This window comes from Lissotriton helveticus, chromosome 1_2 (genome assembly GCF_964261635.1).
Source record: "Lissotriton helveticus chromosome 1_2, aLisHel1.1, whole genome shotgun sequence".
Taxonomy (NCBI): Eukaryota; Metazoa; Chordata; class Amphibia; order Caudata; family Salamandridae; genus Lissotriton; species Lissotriton helveticus.
This window is the reverse complement of record NC_136058.1, coordinates 367882714-367903292: the sequence shown is the minus strand read 5'-3', so window position 1 is coordinate 367903292 and position 20579 is coordinate 367882714. Positions and strand designations below refer to the sequence as shown.

The following is a 20579-nucleotide window of genomic DNA, read 5'->3' as shown; positions in this document are numbered from 1 at the left end:
GCCCAGCAGGCCACCATACATAGGAGAGCCTGTCATTCTCAAACGACTCGCAATTTGCGAGGCGCTATTTTGCATGTCGTACATCTTACCCTTAATCCTCCTACACTCCAAAATGTGGGTGCAAGTAAAATTAGAAATAGAAGATTACTTAACAAGGAAGTCGCAAAATACTTAAATATAAACTGTCCCAATACGAGTGTGGGGATAGAGTAGGGAAGTTATTGGCCTACAAAGTTGCTGATGACAGGGCAACAACTTTAATCAAATCTATAAAAGGCCCCAATGGTACCCTATACTCCCAACCTGCACAAATTATGGGACAGTTCGTCTCTTACTACGAAAATTTATACACTCCTGAGAGTAGGAGTATGGAAGATCAGATCCAATCCTATATAAATGAGAAACTACCGCCAAAAGAATATTTAGATCAGGAAAGCAATGATAAGTTGGAAGAGAAATTTACAGTAGCTGAATTACTCTTAGCGGTTTCTTCTCTTCCATCTAACAAAGCGGCAGGCGAAGATACACTTCCGATAGAATTATATAAAATTTGTGCAGATGAAATTCTCTCTTTTTTGTGTTTAGTGATTAATTCAATTGGTGATACAGGAAAGGCCCGGATTCTTGGAAAACTGCCAAAATCATGTTCTTTAAAAAAAAAAACACCTACGGACTGTGGGTCCTACAGACCAATTTCTCTGATAAACGCCGATGCCAAGGCTTATTCCAAATTGTTAGCAATGCGAATGGCACCCCTTATGCCATATCTGGTAAATGATCAACAGCATGGCTTTGTATGTCAATATGGCCATCACAGCTTTTGATGTGGCCGCTACTAATCTCACCCCACTCGGTATGATACTTCTAGACGCAGAAAAGGCGTTTGACCGAGTGGGGTGGGATTATTTGCGGAGGGTCGTGAAGCAGCTTGGCATTAAAGGGCAATTCCTCAGAAGTATAGAGGCTCTATACAGGGACCCTAACGCTAAAATTAGCTATGCCGGGTTACTTTCTTCAACTTTTGGGATCTTAAGGGGGACTCGGCAGGGGTGCCCGCTCTCACCCCTGCTCTTTGCTCTCTCTATGGAGCCTTTTATTAATGCCCTGCAAACTCAAGATAAGTTTGTTCCAATGCAGCATGAAGATAAAATCCTTAAAATAACAGCATATGCGGACGATTTAGCTATCTACACCACTAATGTGGTGGATGCACTACTCGGAATAACAGAGGAAGCTAAAAACTTTGGAGGTTATAAATTAAACATCAATAAAACACAGGTCATCATGAACTACCAAGCTAATTCCGCAGTGCCAGGACTCTGTAAATCTGCAGTCTATCTAGGGGTAAAAATGTCCTCTAAGCCTAACGAAATAAATATGCTAAACTATGATCCCTTACTAAAAGAGGTGACCACTCTGCTCAAAAAATGGCATAAGATTCCACTCAATTTACTTGGCCGAATCAATCTGATTAAGATGAACATTCTGCCGAAATTTTTATGCTTTTTCCGCTCCATTCCTTTTAGGGTTAACAATTTATTCTTTAAAAAATTAGACGGAATCCTTAGTAGTTTTATATGGGGTTATAAGAAGGCCAGAAGGTCTATGACCATACTAAAACTACCACTGGAAAGAGGGGGTTTGGATTTTCCGGACTTCAAAGCTTATTTTTTTGCATCTTTCTTAGGACGGCTTCGTAGTTTGTTTGTAATAATCAATACTTTTTTTATCAGTTCATGCTTGGCACTAACTCAAAGCAGTTCTTGTCAAAAGTGCAAGATCCAAACTATTTTAAACGCGTACAATTTAAGACGGCGAAGGATGCGGTACGTATTTGGAACTTGATCCTGAGCCATTGTGACACCTCTTTTTTTCATACTGAGCTACCACTCTGGGACAACTCAGGGCTTCCTGATATTTTTAGTGATAAAATTGGGCGGGGCTGGGCCAAGTTTGGAATTAAGACGCTAGGAGATTTGTATGGTTCAAATGGACTCCTACAGTTCGCAACATTGCAAACTTTGTATAATTTGCCTGAGGTAATGATATACAAGTACTTTCAAATTAAGGACTATTTGATTCGTAAGATGAATTTGAAACAAATAACCAGCTCAGCTATTTGGAGCTGTTTTTACTCTACGAAAAACAGATCACTAATTAGTCTGGGATATAAATGTCTTTGCCTAAACAAATCAGACGATTGCCTTAGACTGGCGTCAAAATGGACAGTTGATTTGGGAATTAAAGTGACATCCCAGAATGTTTCAGCTGCTCTAGATAACATCAATAAAGCAGTTCATTCTTCTAGTCTGAAATTACAACTTTATAGGACGGTTAGCCAACTTTATCATACTCCACTAAAAATATCCAAATGGACACAAAATGCTACTAGCAGTGATCGTACCAAATGTCCTAAATGTGGTCTGGTGGCAGCAAACCTCATACATATGATCTACTCATGGCCTTTGTTAACTAAATAGAAATTAAAAATATCTTACTCCAAAAGCAATTGATTAATACCCCAATTACTGCACCTTTGGTACTACTTTCTATATACCCTACGGGTATCACAAATAGGAGTTGGTTAAGTATAACTTTGTCCTGCGCCAGACTGGTGGTAGCTAGGGCTTGGATCTCGCAGAACCCACCTCATACGATCGAGTGGTGGAATCTTTTACATGAAATCTATACTATGGAAAAGGCACTGGCTAAGGGTAGAAGCTGAAAAGCAATTATCAAATTTGAAACAATCTGGGATAACTTTTTGTAAATCTTACTTGGATCTGGCTAATGGAATTTTTGTGTTTTGGGTGATATTACTGATTTTGTCAAGAAGTTATATTTATGGTTGACTGCGATTAGTTTTCTTTTTATGTACCTTTTTCTGTTAAACGTTGATCTGTCCCGGCAATGATTGAAATTTATTTCTTTTTGTATGTATATGAAAATTGCTACACTCCTGGACTTGCTTGTCAAATAAAAAATTTTAAAAAAAAGAAAAAAAGGAAGATCGCTGGGAGGCTTGGCCTTATCAAATCTATTTTACGCTGATGATCTTGTGCTCATCAGCCAGACTCCAATTGGCTTTCAGTGCCTGCTCGATGTACCATCCTGTTACTCAGAAGATAATGGAGAGAGCATTTACCAAGAAAAACAAAGGTCATGTGCGTGAATACACGCCGAGCAAAGTCATTTCATCACTGGCACCTGGCAACATATCAGCTGGAAGTTGTACAGAGAGATAAATATATGGGAGTCATTGTCGACAGCAAAAGGAATTTTTCAGCTCAATGTGAGGCCATAAAAAAGAGGGGGATAGCGACAGCTGTGGCACTAAGAAATCTGACATAAATCTCTGGCACAAGTTTTTCCTCACTGACTCGGGTGATACAGGCGAAACTCATACCGTCTATCACGTACGGAAGTGAGGCCAATTTTGCATGTCGTACATCTTACCCTTAATCCTCCTACACTCCAAAATGTGGGTGCAAGTAAAATTAGGCATAGAAGATTACTTAACAAGGAAGATCGCTGGGAGACTTGGCCTTATCAAATCTATTTTACGTGGATGATCTTGTACTCATCAGCCGGACTCCAATTGGCCTTCAGTGCCTGCTCGATGTAACATCCTGTTACTCAGAACATAATGGACAAAACATTTACCAAAAAAAAAACAAAGGTCATGTACGTGAATACACGCCGAGCAAAGTCATTCCATCACTGGCACCTGGCATCATATCAGCTGGAAGTTGTACAGAGAGATAAATATATTGGAGTCATTGTCGACAGCCCAATGTGAGGCCATAAAAAAGAGGGGGGTAGCGACAGCTGTGGCACTAAGAAATCTGACAAAAATCTCTGACACACGTTTAGGCTGTCCTGTTTTCAGTTTCTATTTTTGGTAAATTCTGGTGGGGTTTTTTCAGTGTTTTCAATATCTTAAAAAACAGTTGTTATCAGTGGTTACACATTTTCACGCCACTAAAAACAACAGAAAAAGTGTTTTTCCGGTGTTTATGGAACGTTTTGCTTTTATCATTGCTTGCTTTCTGCTCTGAAAGAACATGGTATATAGACAGTGTACGTATAGTGTATACGAGGTCCAAAGAGATTTTTGCAAATTAATCTTATTGTAGTACACCATACAATACTTCTTCAGTGAGTCTTTGGTCACGTGCACTCACGCTTTCCTTCCCATGTAAACTTCTGTGAAAAGGCCCTCTCAGCATTCATAGCCCCTTGGGCTGAGAACCGTCAGCTATGGGGCACAGTTGGGATGACTTTTTCTTTGATGCCACATAAAGCACGAAATGATAAATATTTGCATTTTAGTTCCTGGGCATAAGAAAACAGTGCACCAGAATGGACTAAAAAGTCAATAGCATCCCTCATTAACTCCGAAGATTGTAAAGATGCTTTCAGCATACCATCTAACAAGTGGCAAGGATCTCCTAAAGGTAATCACTTCAGCTCGGGTATCGAATTTGACAGGTCATCACACACATTTTTTATATACGTAGCTGAATCACTACAAATACAAACAATATCACTCCAATCTTTGTTGAACTTGGAAAGAACCTTTTTTGCAGAGCATAATAAGTGTCAATGCGTTCCATGTTTTCCAAAAGTCCGACGTCACATTTTCACCACTATCCCAGATGCTTGGTGATATATATACTTGTCACTATACCTTGCATTTAATGTTTAAAGCCTGAAGTGTTGGCAATTCACCTACTATCAATACTGACCCACTAGAAACTATGGTCTGATGTATTAACGGTTTTTACCCATTCTCTGTGGGTAAATGTGATGACACATATTAGGAAAGATTTTTATGAAACTAGCCATTTTACCTATCAGTGAAAGAATCAAATGCAGCCAAAATATCAAATGTGAGTTTGATATGTCCTGATTCGGTTTATAAAATAATTAAACTAAACCTAAAACATGAAACTAAACTCTGCATCTTTAGACCACAGGCCATAAAACTGACAAAAATAAAAGGAAGAAGAAACAATATTTTAGTGGCATCCCTAAAGAACAAAACTTAAGCAGAATAATGTTAGCCAGTCTTTCTTACTGCTAGCTTGTTTAACAAAGTTACATTTTATTGACCCCTTCAGTAAGAACAAAATGACTCTTTCACTTTCTTTTTCCTTTCTTTGAATGGCATTTAGTTTGTGGTTGTGCAGGTGTTTTTTCAGTGTTTATATGTTTTCACCGGTGAGGGCTATTTTTCTTTCAGTGGGGTTTTATCAGTTATTATAGGTTTAAACCTAAAACCCCACAGCCTACACACGTTTTTCCTCGCTGACTCGGGTGATACAGGCGAAACTCATACCGTCTATCACCTACGGAAGTGAGGCCATGAGAGGGAGGGATGCAGAAAAACCGGATGGCACTATAGCAAGAGCACTACGAATGATTCACGGTTTGCCGAGATACACATCCCCTGCACAACTGAGATTAGAGTTTGGGATTCAAAGACTAGCTGGCTCGCAAAGAAGCATTCATTAAAAGCTGGTATAAAATTAGAAAAGGGGACCCATAAGTGACACTTAAGGGGACACTTATGGGTCCCCTTAAGTGTCACTTAAGGGGACCCATAAGTGACACTTATGGGTCACTTACGGGGACCTATAAGTGGAAGAGATTGCAGTTCTTTCCACTTATGTAAAGAACTGCAAGCTAAGGGCACAGGCCCAGCCAGAAGCTACCTGCAAGACTCACTCGATCAACTAGGCCTACGCAGCCTCTGAGAGACATCTGGGACTTACGTGAGCTTCAAAAAGCTAGTAAAAAAAAACACACTAAAATAGTGTCCCTTATACAGGATAAAGCCACCCTGTCAGAAAGAGCACATGGCTGGTTCACTATTCAGAGTTATACCAAAGCTATGCCTCAAACGTACCTTCATATCTGCTTTTCCAAGACCACCAAAGAGAAGTTCCTGAAATACTGCCTAGTTATATTACCATCTGTGTTCCACTTGCCGCAGTGGCTTCGCCCTCTAAGCCAGCAACCTGTCGACTCTGCTGGGAAGGGAATGAGGACATCCCATACTTCCTAACTATTTGCAGGGAGCTGTTGAGGGAGCATCAAGTATTACTCAGATAACTTTTAACCAGGAAAAACAGATGGTCTTGCAGACAAGCAATAATAGCAAGTTTCTCTGGAGAGGACATCCAGCTGAGTTGCTGTCTGGTAAAATTCCTGACTATCGTGAACACAAAGATAAAGGACAAATTAATCAATATATGACAACAGAGTGGCATGTCCAAACTAATTTAAAGGCGACCTCAGGTGGATGAGGCTCTTATCAAAGGTGCAGTAGATGAGCCAACTTAGCCACAAGTTAAATGTTGCTGCTAACATTGTTTTTTAACTGTACAAGATGGTTCTTGAAATCCCGCTATTGCTACTTTTGCACACAAAACACCTATTTGAATTAACTTTTTATCCAAAACTATATTAGTGTAAAATTGCAGGAATTCGACTCCTTTTTTTATTCATTCTACTTTTATGTAAATTATTGCAATGGTTTTAACTAATCATGCAAATAAAGAAATATTCTATATTCTATATTCTGAGCCATTAATAGGAAGTTGTTGAGATAAACGATAAGACAAACTCCTTGACCTATGAGGAAGGTTTACCAGGGGCTTAGGAATCTTGGTGACACACCAAGGAGATGACGAGAGACCAAAAGGAAGAGTTTTAAAATAAATAAAAAAAGGACCAACCCCATTGGAACTGAAGGAACTTCCTGTAGAAAGGATGGACAGGAACCGTCAAGTAAGCTTCTTGGAGAGTGAGACGCACCCGCCAATCTTCCTGTTAAAGCAGATCCCTGAGATGAAGAATCGTCTCCATCTTGAAGTGATGGTAAACAACGACATTATTGAAAACTTTTGAATTGATAACCGGACGATACTTTTTGTTCTTCTTGCAGACCTGAAAAATAGTACTGAGAAAACTTGATGGGTCGAAAGCTGTCTTCTCTATGGCCTGTTTGGAAAGAAGCGACCGTTCTTCTTGTTGTATTATTAGAAACTGTTCTTGGGAAAAATGAATAGGAGGAGGGAAAAGATATTGAATTGGAACCTGATAAAGATCTATGCAATACCCTTGGATGGATTACATGACCCAAGGATCTGACGTTAGGGACAACCAAGAATTCAGACAACATGGAAGCCTGCCTCCTACGGGAGGATGGCCAAAATTGAAGTTTTTACTTGTTAATTGATCTCCTTTGTTTCTGTATCGCCTATTCTGGAATCCACAGGAACGTCAAGGATAGTATTGGGGATTTGTAATCATTATAATGTTGTTGGGAGCCTTGATTGAAGGAGCCTCTGAAAGACTAGCCTCTTGAGGAATAGAGGCAGGAAGAGAAACTCCTGCCTCTGCCGGCCCTGCCAATAACCTGAGGGGAAAAACGTTTTCATGGACGATTGAGACTCATCAATTGTGGCAATGGGGGAAACGTACTTGCCCATTTCCTTAAAGAATGAATCACCAAAAAGAAGGCCATTGGCCTGAGGACCCTCTTCCTTTGACCCCAGACTGTGGAGCTTCGAGTCTATTTTCAAAAAGAGAGTCTTACGTCTCTCCTGGGAAATATGAGTGTTAGCATTATCTAACTTACAAATAGCTTGTTGATCCCAATTACAAAGAATGTCATCATCCGTCCTATCCTCTTTGGCCAAATCCAAAATTCTGGTAAAAGGACCCAGCATATCCAAGATTCTGTCTTGGCAATTTTACCAGTCTCTGTCAACATCTTTTCGGGGTTTTTGGCTAAAAAAATAATAACATACTAGGGTCAATACTTGGGGCATCATTCACCTTGATAGGGAGGAAAGGGCGGGGACATTCAGATTTTAACTTATTCCTAGCGGATTTGTCTAATGGGGAAACATAATTTGAAAGATGAGGGAGAGGGAATGAGGGAAAGGGAACCACTCAGTGGAAATGAGATGATAGATGAAAACAGGATTTAAACATAGGTTCCCCTGAAAAATCAAACCAAATTATTGAACACTGAGAGGGATGAACCCTCAGAAGGATACATTCTCCACCTTTTCTCCGAAGACCCATTATCATGAGAGTCATCCATAATATTTCCACTGGCCCCATCCTCCTGCAGGATGTCATCAATGGCACCATCAGTGTCCTGTAACATAGTAATGTCAAGGGAGGATAAAGGGAGCCCCAAAGAAGGAACCTCTCTGGTGGAAGGACACATTTTGACAGAAACGCTTTTTGCAGTAACACACCGAGGAGCAACACATTTCTTTCGTTTCTTTAAAGGAATTTCCTTAGGGCCTTGCAATAATTTTGACAAAGAAGCCTCTAGGTTTTTGGAAACATACAACAAAGAAACAGAGACCACCTTTTGAACTGAATCCTTAATAAAGGATTTAACATTTTCCTTCATGGACTGAGATTCCTCATCCTCAGACATGATAACAATTAACCAAAATGACAAAGCAATGAAGATCCACAAAGCGTTGCCGTCGCAGGCCTCAATGGACAGCTGATCAGGAGAAACTGCTGAAAAGAATGATGTGAAAAGGGAAGGCGAGCGTGGGACGCGTTGAGGAATGGTACACACCAAAACTGCCTAAACATGCGCTGAACAACACAGCAAGCTTAACAGGTACCATGAACAAACATTGCAATACATAAAGAATGAATGAAAATAGGGAGCAAAATACTTATCTTGACTGCAAGCAGCAAGAAAAAAGGGCTTGTTGCTCTCAGTCAAGATCATTATTGTGCTGCTCAACATATTATTGATTGCCCTATTGTGATGCAATATGTTAGTTCTTTTCCCAGGGTTTCTGAGTAATGAAGTTCTTATATTTCTTGGCTGCTATGTTATTAAAGCAAGAAAAGTTACGCATAACACGAGCCTCCGGTCTTGTAATAAAATGTTGTGGTATTTATCATTATTTTACCAAACTACCGTGGTATACTTGCTAATGACTGCCTTAACAAACTTTAAAGGCAGCCATGATGTTTTAAGGACTTTTTCCCTGTGTTCTAGGTTAGGGCCTTAAATATAGGCAAGTATTAGGTTTTATATATTTTCACTATTTATTACCATTTCATTAAAGTGGTAACAGGTAGTGAAAGTTAGTTAGAAGTTAGAAATTGTATAGAGTTCTGTAATATACTATATTCTACAAAACTAGAATACTACAGTGTACTTTCAGTTTTTACATATTTAATTCTTTACAAAAATGTCTGCGTAGTACTACGGTAATGCCTATAAATTGCAGCACACATTTTTTTAAATGGTTTGATTCTCTGTAAATGCTGTAAAAGTACAGAAAAAAATAAACACATTTCTCTACATATTACCACTTTCACAACGTGGTAATAAGCATGGCACAACAATAAAATCTACTACTTATCTATTTGTATGGCCCTAACCCAGAATGCAGTAAAAGTGTGATGAATACTACATGGAAGCCTTTTCCGTTTTCTAAAGACAGCCATTAGCCAATCACAAACTGTCTTCACCTTGGCCTGTACTGCGGTATACCGCAAAGTTACCACTGTATATCGGGGCACAAGATATAACTAACTATTTTAACACTTATAACTTTTACACCACTTAATAGGCCTGGGTGGAAGTCGCAGCGTTTTGCTCTGCGGAATTCTGCAGAGTTAAAAAAAGACAACCCAGCTAGATTCCACGGAACTCAAAGAATGGGCAGAGGAATGCTCATGCACTTCTTTTTCAGACAAGAAGCTTGTACAACGCTGAAAGATCAGTGCAAAGGGCACGACGCAGTCCACAGGGGTGCAGTCATTTTGTTTTACCTGCTTCCTGTTATGTACATGGTACTGGGCCAAATTCTTCTATCCACTTAAATCTAAAACAATCCTCCCACTAACCCACTAACCCACTCATCCACCCCTCATTTACCTTTTTTATACCAGTGTGTATCTTTGTATGTGTGTATTTTATGTTTTTGTCTTTTATTTTTATTTTTCCATGACTTATTGTACTTTTTTGTTTTCCCTTTACTTCTTTTAGTTCTTCCTTACAGCTTCTTTTCCTTACTTTTTTCCACCCCAGCGCCATGTCGGAGGAGGAATAGGCAGCATGCGGTGGCACCACTGCAGCTGCAACAAGCTCAACACCTTACTGTCACCGGTGCCACCAAGAGGTGCAGCTAAGCCCCATTTCTTCTGAGAGGCAGGTGTGCGCACTTATTTTTATATTTTCAGCGCCACCTCATCTCATGCTGGCAGCAGGGGGCATTCTTGGGAGAGGGTATGCCGTGATGTAGCATTGGCTGCTGTGGGGGAGAATGCGCCTGTGTGTGTGCCAGAGTACTGGGGTTCAGTGTCCGACACAGCAGCTGATGCACCACTGGGCTGACCCACTGGACAGGGAAGAGGACCTGCTTGATAAGCTGGGTGGTTGGCGGGCTCAGTGAGTAGATATGTATTTTTTGTTTTGGATTTTTTTTATTTTTATGGACTTCTACTCACACTCAGTGGTAAGTTAAGGTTACATTATGAATATTATGAGATGCAGCCTGAGCTGGCCGGGTGCTCAATGCTACCTAATCGTACTTGTCGGCGGTCGCTTGGGCTGATTATTTTAGAAGTCATGCCGACTCCTCTTTCTTGTCACTAAGATAGTCGTAGTAACATCAGAGGGTAATCGTTCTCTGTGCTTTTCTTTATGTAGCTCAAACAGACCCAATGTCCGAGTGATGTGTAATGTGCATCTATGCATTGAAAAGGGAGACTGAGTTTGCCCATCAAAGGGGGTTGAGAAGCCAACATTATTTGTTACAATACATTAGTAGTTCTAAATGTAGTTTAGGTTCAGGAAATTAGGAATAGGGCTTAGGTATAGGTAATTAGAAATAGGTCAACTCAATACTAGTACTATAGGTGATCTGATTTAGAAAGTATAATGCTACTGCGTTTGCCTGTCAAAATATTTTTGGGGAGATTAACTGTGCCACAAATTCATTTTTTTATCTTCTTTATTTCTTACATCAGCACCCAGGGGCAAGAGGGCATCTTAGGCAGGTGAAGGGACTGCCACCATCAGTGCAGCGGCAGATGGAGCCACTACCACCAGTGCCATGGCCTCTGGTTCTGCTGGCCCCAGTAAGTCCTGATATGATTATTTCTCAGACTTTTGTGTCTCCCACTATTAAAATAATTTTGCCATGTTTATTTTTTTATTCTTTCTCCTTTATTTTCAACTCCTCTATCTAATGCTTGTTAAATTCTTGTTATTCCTGCATTGACTTTTTTTTCTATAGTTCATATTTCTGTAGCTGACTTCCTTCCCTCTGTATAAGTTCTGCTTTGTTAGTAAGCTTTTCCTCTCTCTTTATATATCTTATGGTACTGTCAGACTTGGAAAAAACATTTTTGGTACTCTACTGAGAAGATTGGAGGCCCAAGTAAGCTTTTATTCACCACACATGTTTTTTGAGAGGTCTTTCTTTTTCTTGCTCATGCTCAAACAGTGAAAACAAGATATTGGCCATGATCATGGTGGACCTCCCAATTTTGTGTCATCATTCAATTAAACAGTATACCAGAAGTTTCCATGACAGTGCAGCATGGCAGGAAAGTATACTGTTGTATTCTTGGAATGAGCTAGAATGTGGGGGAAGTGTGGGTAGAATGTTGGGCATTAGTCTAAAAAATAGGGGTGGTCGGAACTACCCCTACTCTTTCAAAGGGAACCCTATCCACTGGAAGTAAAATTAAGGGAACCTTTGAGTGGTTGCCTGTCTTTCCACTGGTTTGACAGGTAAAATAGGATTTACAAAACTACCTCACCTTCTGGGAAATACCTAGCCAGTAGAAGTAGGTGCTTAACCCATTCCACGATTTGGTCTGGCCATGATGCCCGGCTAATGGGACATCATGAGCTAGAGAGAGTAAGAACCATAAGAACCCTCTATATTGATGAGACACTACCACTCTCATAGTGGCACCAGGTGGGGTCTCAGGTCCCAGTATACACAAGTCCCTCCTCCCAATAGGTTCTGTGGGAGCCACTAACATCTCCCTTTTCCTGGTCAGCAGATTTCTGCTCTCAAGAGTGTGACACGTTTTCTGTCCCTGGCACAGATCTTCCTTAGAGGGTCACCCTGGGCATAGGATCTTTGCTGGTAAGGCCCACGTTCCTGGGGCTGACAGTTATTCTGCCTAAGGTGAGGGGGCCTGAGCTAGTGGCTGACTTCAACTTAGCTTCCCAAACTTGCTTTTTCTCTTGGAGGATTGGGTCATTATTCCATCATATTTTTCACATTGTGCTTTGCTTTGTCCTTAGTTTGGTTATCATCATTGATGACTGGATAGGTTTCTCCAGTCAAGTACTGCTATGGGGATATCAGTTTTTCAGTAACCATAGTGACACTTGCACTTGCACCTGCATCCCTTAGTGCTCCCACTGTAATCCAATTGATATGTGCATATTGTCTGTATTTATCCAGGTAACTGGGCCAAACAGCCAGGGTAGCTACATCCAGCGCACCCGCTTAGACTAAAGTAGTTTCAGTGTGCTCGCTGACTTGCTACACCAAAGATCCCATCAGGGGACTTACCTCTGCAGTAGGAACTGCAGGTGCACTAGGGGGAGCCCTTTTGTACAGCAAGGGCATCCAGCTCAGTGCCCATTGGCCTTACAATGATAGCACCAAGCCTTCTTGGGATCCCATTATTTACCCTGGTACCCTCCACTGGACTTTGAAGTGTCTCTGGGCCCACCTTTCCGAATAGGAGCCTCTATAAGAACCTTTTTGTTATCTTTAAATTGCCCACTTTTTTTCCCTTTCTTTTGGTCACCCCCCCCATGTGACTTTTTGGACACCCTAGTCTTGACCCAATGGTTGTCCTTCTTTTCCAATTCTTGGGGAGAGACTGGACCTAGGCCCACCAAGCACTGATGCAATTTTTGGAAGCACAGTAACTTAACCAACCTTTATGCGGTCATAGAACTCTCTGCATCTGCCTTGTTAAGACTCTATTGCTGCACTTTCCTAAGAACTGGTTCCAGAGTAGAGAGCCCTAATACTTTTGGTTGAGGTTTCTCTTTTTACAAGCCCTATCAAAGGCTGTGAACCATTTGGTAATATCATCACACTCAACATATTCGGGGACAACCCCTTTGGGGATTTTAGGGTCTTTCTCTGTCCTTAATTATTAGGGTTCAATGACACAACATCAATGTAAAAAATATTGATGTCAAAAATATCAATGAAAAATATAGTCTACAAAAATAACAACTCCCTATATTTAAACACAAAAAATAGAGAAAAAAAATATTGATGTAAAAAATATAGTTGTACAAGATATCGATTTTTATATATAAAAAATAAAATAATAAGTATGACATATATTTAATAAAATAAAATTATTTTTAACAACATAAATTACATTTATTATACATTTTAACAAAATATAGCAAATAAACGTAATTAAAAAAGTAAACACACAAACAATAATTAATATATATATATATATATATTTATTCTAAAACAATTGATAAACGATTAACTTTAATTTATTTTATAATGTTTAAAATACATAAAAAATTACAAATATATATATATATTCAATGAAAAAAACAGGTTTTACAGACGTTATAGTAAGGAATTAGCATTTAAAAAACCTTAGAAATTCACAGAAAAAAACATAGGTTTCGGGGACCTTATAGTTAGTTGGACATTTCACTCATAAAAAACATTATAAATTCCGCTGTTTTAATTAGTTGAGCTAACTATAACTTGCGCCCCCGCAGTGCACTGCTGATGACGTCACATATTACATAATTCATGACATGGTCAGTGACATCACTGATGACATCTGAAATGACATCACTGATGACATCATCCAATGACTATGTGTTTCCATAAAATGTAAATATGACATTTATATATATATATATATCATTATATATATATATTACCTACTGGCGGTCGCCAGTAGGTATATATAGTTAGGATTTTTTCTCTATGGGTTTTTTGAAAATTCTATGTCTAATAACTTTGGCGTTTGTGGACGGAATTGGCTGAAATTTTCAGGAAAATGGCACATTTTGTTTCTGAGCAGCCCTTGAAAATTTGGGGGGGGTTCGTCCAGTGGGGGCCGAGAAAAAAGGGGGGTCCCAAAACGTGTTTTTAACATTGAGTTTTCCATAGGGCGGTTGGCCTCACTTTTAGCCCGAACGGCTGAATGGATTTGCACGAAACTTGGCAAAATTGTAGGGACTGGTAGCCCGATGTGCCTTTTGTAGGTCTCAATATATGTGCTCCAGTGGATTTTGAGAAATTAACGTTTAAAAAAAGATATATATCTGTAAGCGCGGACCAGGCAGCGCTCTGGTTCGCGGACTTTTCGCGCAACGGAGCTTTGTGAAGCGAAGCTGATTGGTTCTCCGGCGTCTGTCAACATTCCAAACAGTCCGTAGCGGCCGCCATCTTGTCTCTCGGTAGGATCGAGAGACAAGAGGAGGTCAAAACAAAGGGGGAAATAACTATAAGGGGGCATAGTAGATCCTCGCTGACCCCCTAGGTTTGATGTGGAGGTTTTAAAAGGGCCCCGCGGGGCAAAAAAAAATAATAACAATAATAATCGAACGGCTGAATGGATTTGCACGAAACTTGGCAAAATTGTAGGGACTGGTAGCCCGATGTGCCTTTGCTAGGTCTCAATATATGTGCTTCAGTGGATTTTGAGAAATTAACGTTCAAAAAAAGATATATATCTGTAACAGCGCACCGCTTCGCGTACTTTTCGCGTTACGGAGCTTTGCGAAGCGAAGCTGATTGGCTCTCCGGTGTCTGTAAACATTCCAAACAGTACGTAGCGGCCGCCATCTTGTCTCTCGGTAGGATCGAGAGACAAGAGGAGGCCAAAGCGAAGGGGCAAATGACCATAAGGGGGCATAGTAGATCCTCGCTGACCCCCTAGGTTTGATGTGGAGGTTTTAAAAGGGCCCCGCGGGGCAAAAAAAAAAAATAATAATAATAATCGAACGGCTGATGACCATAAGGGGGCATAGTAGATCCTCGCTGACCCCCTAGGTTTGATGTGGAGGTTTTAAAAGGGCCCCGCGGGGCAAAAAAAAAAAATAATAATAATAATCGAACGGCTGAATGGATTTGCACGAAACTTGGTAAAATATTAGGGACTGGTAGCCCGATGTGCCTTTGCTATGTCTCAATATATGTGCTTCAGTGCATTTTGAGAAATTAACGTTCAAAAACAAGATATATATCTGTAACAGCGCTCCGCTTCGCGGAGATAAAATTATATCTGTATTACCTAGCTGTTGCTAACACCAGTTAGCGACGGCTAGTAGGAGATAGCGACCATCTTGGGTCCCACTTTGCATGTGAGTGATATTTATCACTAATGACATGCAAAGTGGGCATGCCAAGATGTTAGCGACTGGAAACAGTCGCTAACATCGCTATCTCCTATTATCAACTTTTGGAAATATTCGAGATAAGCGCGAATATCTCCAAAAAGTAACAGCTGTCCTGAGCAGTTCTTAGCCATGTTATCCAATGGGAGGTGGATAACATGGCTAAGAGCATTAGCTCGGTAATGCATGAATATCGCGGAGTTTTCAGCGATATTAATGCATTGCGCTCGTTTTTTATCGTATTTGCGATAAACCTTGATAATAGCAAGGTTTATCTGCGATAATTTCTGACGGTAAAAAAATCTTTGCAATGCATCGTTAGGGATAAATATCGCTTAACTTAGGTAATATGCCCCAACGTCTGTTAACGTTCGATTCGAAGGAAATCAGGAATTGTTGAAAAACATTGTGTGCGCCATCTTGTCTTTTTTCAAATGCCACACTTTTGTCGTGCACGGCAGCCATTTTAGATGCCTTGACCAGATCCACTCTGTGCACGCTGTCGATCCTTAGCATGGCTCCCCACCCTCGCAAGCATCTCCCCCAGGCAGTGGTCACCCCCGCTCTCTGTTTTATGCATGGGTAATAAACCTCCCCCCATCTGCGCTGTTCTTCCCTGAGAATCACACCCTGTGCCCGCCCGACACCTCCCTTTCGCCCTATTCACTACCGCACCCTCTGACACTCCTTTTCCTCTGTGTCCGATTGTCCAGGCCGGTCCTAGGCTATCAGCTAGCCCTGCAGATGTAGTTTATGGCCACAGCTGTAAAGAATCACCCGTCTTCAAAGGAGTTATAGTAGATCAAGGCCCACACTCGATGAGATCCGTCACAGCAGAAGCGTTGCTATTATCTGAAAACCATCCTGTATTGTGATTGGGGAGGGGACCGAGCGTGAAGCGGAAGATTCCAGGGATGACTCTTTGTACATCAAAGTTTTTACAATTATGTGTCACATTAAAAATATATAGCACTCCGACAAAGTAGTAAGATTATAAAACTTTAATAATTTATAAATATATACAAGAAAACAAAAATAGTAATAACATATAAACATTTTTAGAGAAAAACAACGAAGTAGCGGTCGGCTGTGCGAATAGTCCCAACGCAGCACAACGTCCAGATTTCCGGCGTGGGGCGTCGCGGGGGGTGGGTCATCAGTAGCAAACTGTTGTGCGAATAGTTCCAAGGCAGCAGAACGCGCCGAAATCTAGATGACACGAAAGTGATGTCTAGTAAGTTGCCACCCAGCAAATAACGGCGTGGGGCGTCGCGGGGGGTGGGTCATCAGTAGCAAACTGTTGTGCGAATAGTTCCAAGGCAGCAGAACGATGGCACCAAGGTGATGTCCAGTAAGTTGCCGCACTGGTTTTGGTATCCTACAATGCTGCTCCGAATAACGGCGTGGAGCGCCCCGGGGGAGGCGGCGTGAACGGGCCTCTCCAGGTGGAGTCTCATCTGTTTTAGTGGGGCGCCCCTTTACCGTTTCAGTTGCCATTCCGTCCGCTTTTGGTCCACTGTGTCAAAATCCGCCATTCAGCTGAGTTGCGCCCACTCTTGCGGTGCAGCGATAGGCGGCTGTCACAGGACTCTCAAAATGGCGGCAGGCTGTTTCCTTTTTGGGCCTGGTCCACTGAAATCGCCCTGGGACACCTTGGAAATCGGACGCTTGTCTGCTAGGTCTTGGACCCCATTCTCGAAAGCGTCCCCTCCGCCTTGAGAATTCATCAAAAGTTTTGGGGGCCCGAGTCCTGCAGGCTTCTGGTGGGGAGCGGCTGCCATGATTGCTCGCGGAATGACCACGACGGAGCTACGAGATGGTGGTGCTCTCATGGTGACGCCAGTTTAGTCTGAAACATCCAGAAACAAGGTGGGGCTTTCATCGTTTGGGGGAAAAAAAAAGTTTTCATCCAATGAAAAGTGTTGTTTTTAGGTCATATGATCAAGCCTTCCATCATTAGGAAACCAAAAGTAAAATGAACCAATGAAAAGTTTTATAAACAAGTCACATGACCTGTTATGCGGCATAGGGTATAAAATGCGGAGAAAATACGTTGGCACGTGAGGCGGCGTCAGTAGCGGACCGATGTGCGAATAGGCCGAAGGCAATACAACGCGCTAAGATCCGGATGGCACCGAGGTGGTGTCATAGTTGAGAGTTCTGAGCAGCGGTTGTAACACTGTCTGAAGCTTATTTGCAGCTGCTGCAGCTTCACTACGCGCCAAGATCCGGATGGCACCGAGGTGGTGTGTAGGAAGTTGCCGCACTGGTGTGGCCATCCTACAATGCTGAAAGTCGGCGTGGGGCGCCCCGTTGGCCTGTGAGTTTGCGTCAGTAGCGGACCGATGTGCGAATAGGCCGAAGGCAGCACAACGCGCCAAGATCCGGATGGCACCGAGGTGGTGTCTAGTAAGTTGTCGCACTTCTGTGGCCATCCTACAATGTTGAAAGTCGGCGTGGGGCGCCCCGTTGGCCTGTGAGATGGTGTCAGTAGCGGACTGATGTGTGAATGGGGCCAAAGGCAGCGCAACAATATTTTCTACTATATTTCCGGAGTAGAAGACACCACAAGGCGCTGAGATGCCAAGATCCGGATGGCACCGAGGTGGTGTGTAGCAAGTTGCCGCACTGGTGTGGCCATCCTACAATGCTGAAAGTCGGCGTGGGGCGCCCCGTTGGCCTGTGAGATGGCGTCAGTAGCGGACCGATGTGCGAATAGGCCGAAGGCAGCACAACAATATTTTCTGACTGACACCACAAGGCGCTGAGATGCCAAGATCCGGATGGCACCGAGGTGATGTCTAAGTTGCGGACTGATGTGCGAATGGGGCCAAAGGCAGCGTAACAATATTTTTTGTATGGAAGATACCACTAGGCGTTGAGATGCCAAGATTCGGATGGCACTGAGGTGATGTCTAGCAAGTTGGTGTGGTCATCCTACAATGCTGAAACTCGGCGTGGGTCGCCCCATTAGCCTGTGAGATGGCGTCAGTAGCGGACCGATGTGCGAATAGGCCGAAGGCAGCACAACGCGCCAAGATCCGGATGTCACCGTGGTGGTTTCATAGTTGAGAGGCACTTCATCTGCAGTGGGGCGCCGAGATCCGGATGGCACCGAGGTGATGTCTAGCAAGTTGCTGTACTGGTGTGGTCATCCTACAATGCTGAAACTCGGCGTGGGTCGCCCCATTAGCCTGTGAGATGGCGTCAGTAGCGGACCGATGTGCGAATAGGCCGAAGGCAGCACAACGCGCCAAGATCCGGATGTCACCGTGGTGGTTTCATAGTTGAGAGGCACTTCATCTGCAGTGGGGCGCCGAGATCCGGATGGCACCAAGGTGATGTCTAGCAAGTTGCTGTACTTGTGTGGTCATCCTACAATGCTGAAACTCGGCGTGGGTCGCCCCATTAGCCTGTGAGATAGCTGTTCTTTGGATTTGGGCCTGGTCCACCAAAATGGCCCTGGGACACCTTAGAACTCGGACGCTCGATTTTTTTTTCCTTTCCTGTACATGCAAAAAAAGGTAAATGCCCGGTACGTTACACGCTTCATCTGCCACGATGAACTCTCCAGAGGAACCGAAAAAAAATATAGTTGTGGTAACTATACCATGCATCGTCATATGGAGAGGTGGCACCAATTAATTATAGTGCTGCATAAAAGAGAGATTTGGAGGAGAACCCCTGACCTGCTAGTACATTCATCAAAGAAGTGGCACTGAGAGCTTCAGAGGCAAGGGAAACGGTCCCAAATATTTAGAAGAACTTTGGAAAGATTAAAATGACATGTTTAGATTGTGGCAAATTAATTTCATGTGGACAGATGAGTGTTACTCTAATAAATACAGCATATGAACATCATCATAGTCGATGGTTGGTAGAGACATTTTGACTATATCCTGGACCTGCCCGTCCTCGCCCAAAATGGCGCCAGAATAAATGGGACTCGTAACTCCTTGTTGTGTACTGGTTGCAGAACCTTGAAATCACGAGATACGTATGCAGTTTTGAAGCACATGGCGGGCGGGGACGAGAATTGATTGAATATTTCGACATCCCTATTGATATTAAGTTCTGATGTGTTATTGATTACTGTACTGTTGAAAGTTCGAATTAACGTCACCCATGGTACTTGCCCGCAAATGTATATCTAGATAATTTTATTGTAACTGGCCCTGTCGTATTTTAATTATAAAATGTACGTCCACCGATTCCGTAACTGTTAGACACCTTAGTTCTTGCAACCTAATGGCCCGCCCGTTACGTTCCTCTACAGTGTAAATGTCTATTCATCATATACGATTACAGTTTGCTCCGTGGCCGGCCCACGTGGTTATAGGCTCGTATTTGTATAATGAAATTTTCACAATAAAGGTTTTTAAAAGAAAACATGGTAGTAGTATATACATTGGTAAAGTTTTTAATAATAGTCACTGTTTTAGAATCATTAAAAGGCAAGTGAAATAAAGCAGACCAATTACATGAAGGGTAAAAGGTATAATACGAAGGAACGCAGTAAAGATAAATGGTCAAGGGCTGTTGTGTTTTCTATTCCTGCAACATAAAGTGATCGATAAGAATCTCATATTCAGGCGTATCGGCGACTAAGACAGCAGGTCGACCCTCTTTTGCTCAACGGCTCCGTCATGGGACGAAGAAACGCTCTTTTTCTCGAAAAAAGAATATATTTTACTTGCAGGACAGTTGTAAAATTTCCGGGAAAGTACATTAGCCTGGAACATTATAACATATATTTAAGAAAAAATAATGTTCGGAAGTAATGAAAAGCGTAATTTTTAGGTCATATGACCAAGCCTTTCATCATTACAATAAGAAAAGTAAAATGAACCAATGAAAAGTTTTATTAACAAGTCACATGACTTGTTATGCTTACGTTACGCGCTGCGCGCCCCGGATGACTTCCGGATGCGCTAACGCGGCGCGTCATATGACGCATTACGCGACAACGCAGGTACAGAATATAGTCAAAATGTCTCCACCAACCAGCGGTCGGAACACAACCCCTTTCAGCAGGCTAAATAGTTCTGTTAAATGACAACAGAAGGGACAGGCAACAAGAACCATCAGTCAAAGAGGGGAGGGCTAGTTCTTCTCTACCGGGTTACATTGGGGCGCTACCGGAACTGATCGA

At 42.0% G+C, this 20579-nt stretch overlaps 1 long non-coding RNA gene across 1 annotated transcript in view; it reads left to right on the top strand.

Moving 5' to 3' along the window:
* Positions 1-20579, top strand: part of LOC144807933 (uncharacterized) — a 579343-nt gene that overhangs the window by 413929 nt on the left and 144835 nt on the right. The window contains exon 2 of the long non-coding RNA XR_013606528.1: positions 11035-11145. This is a non-coding gene — a long non-coding RNA (uncharacterized LOC144807933). The remainder of the gene's footprint in view (positions 1-11034; positions 11146-20579) is intronic.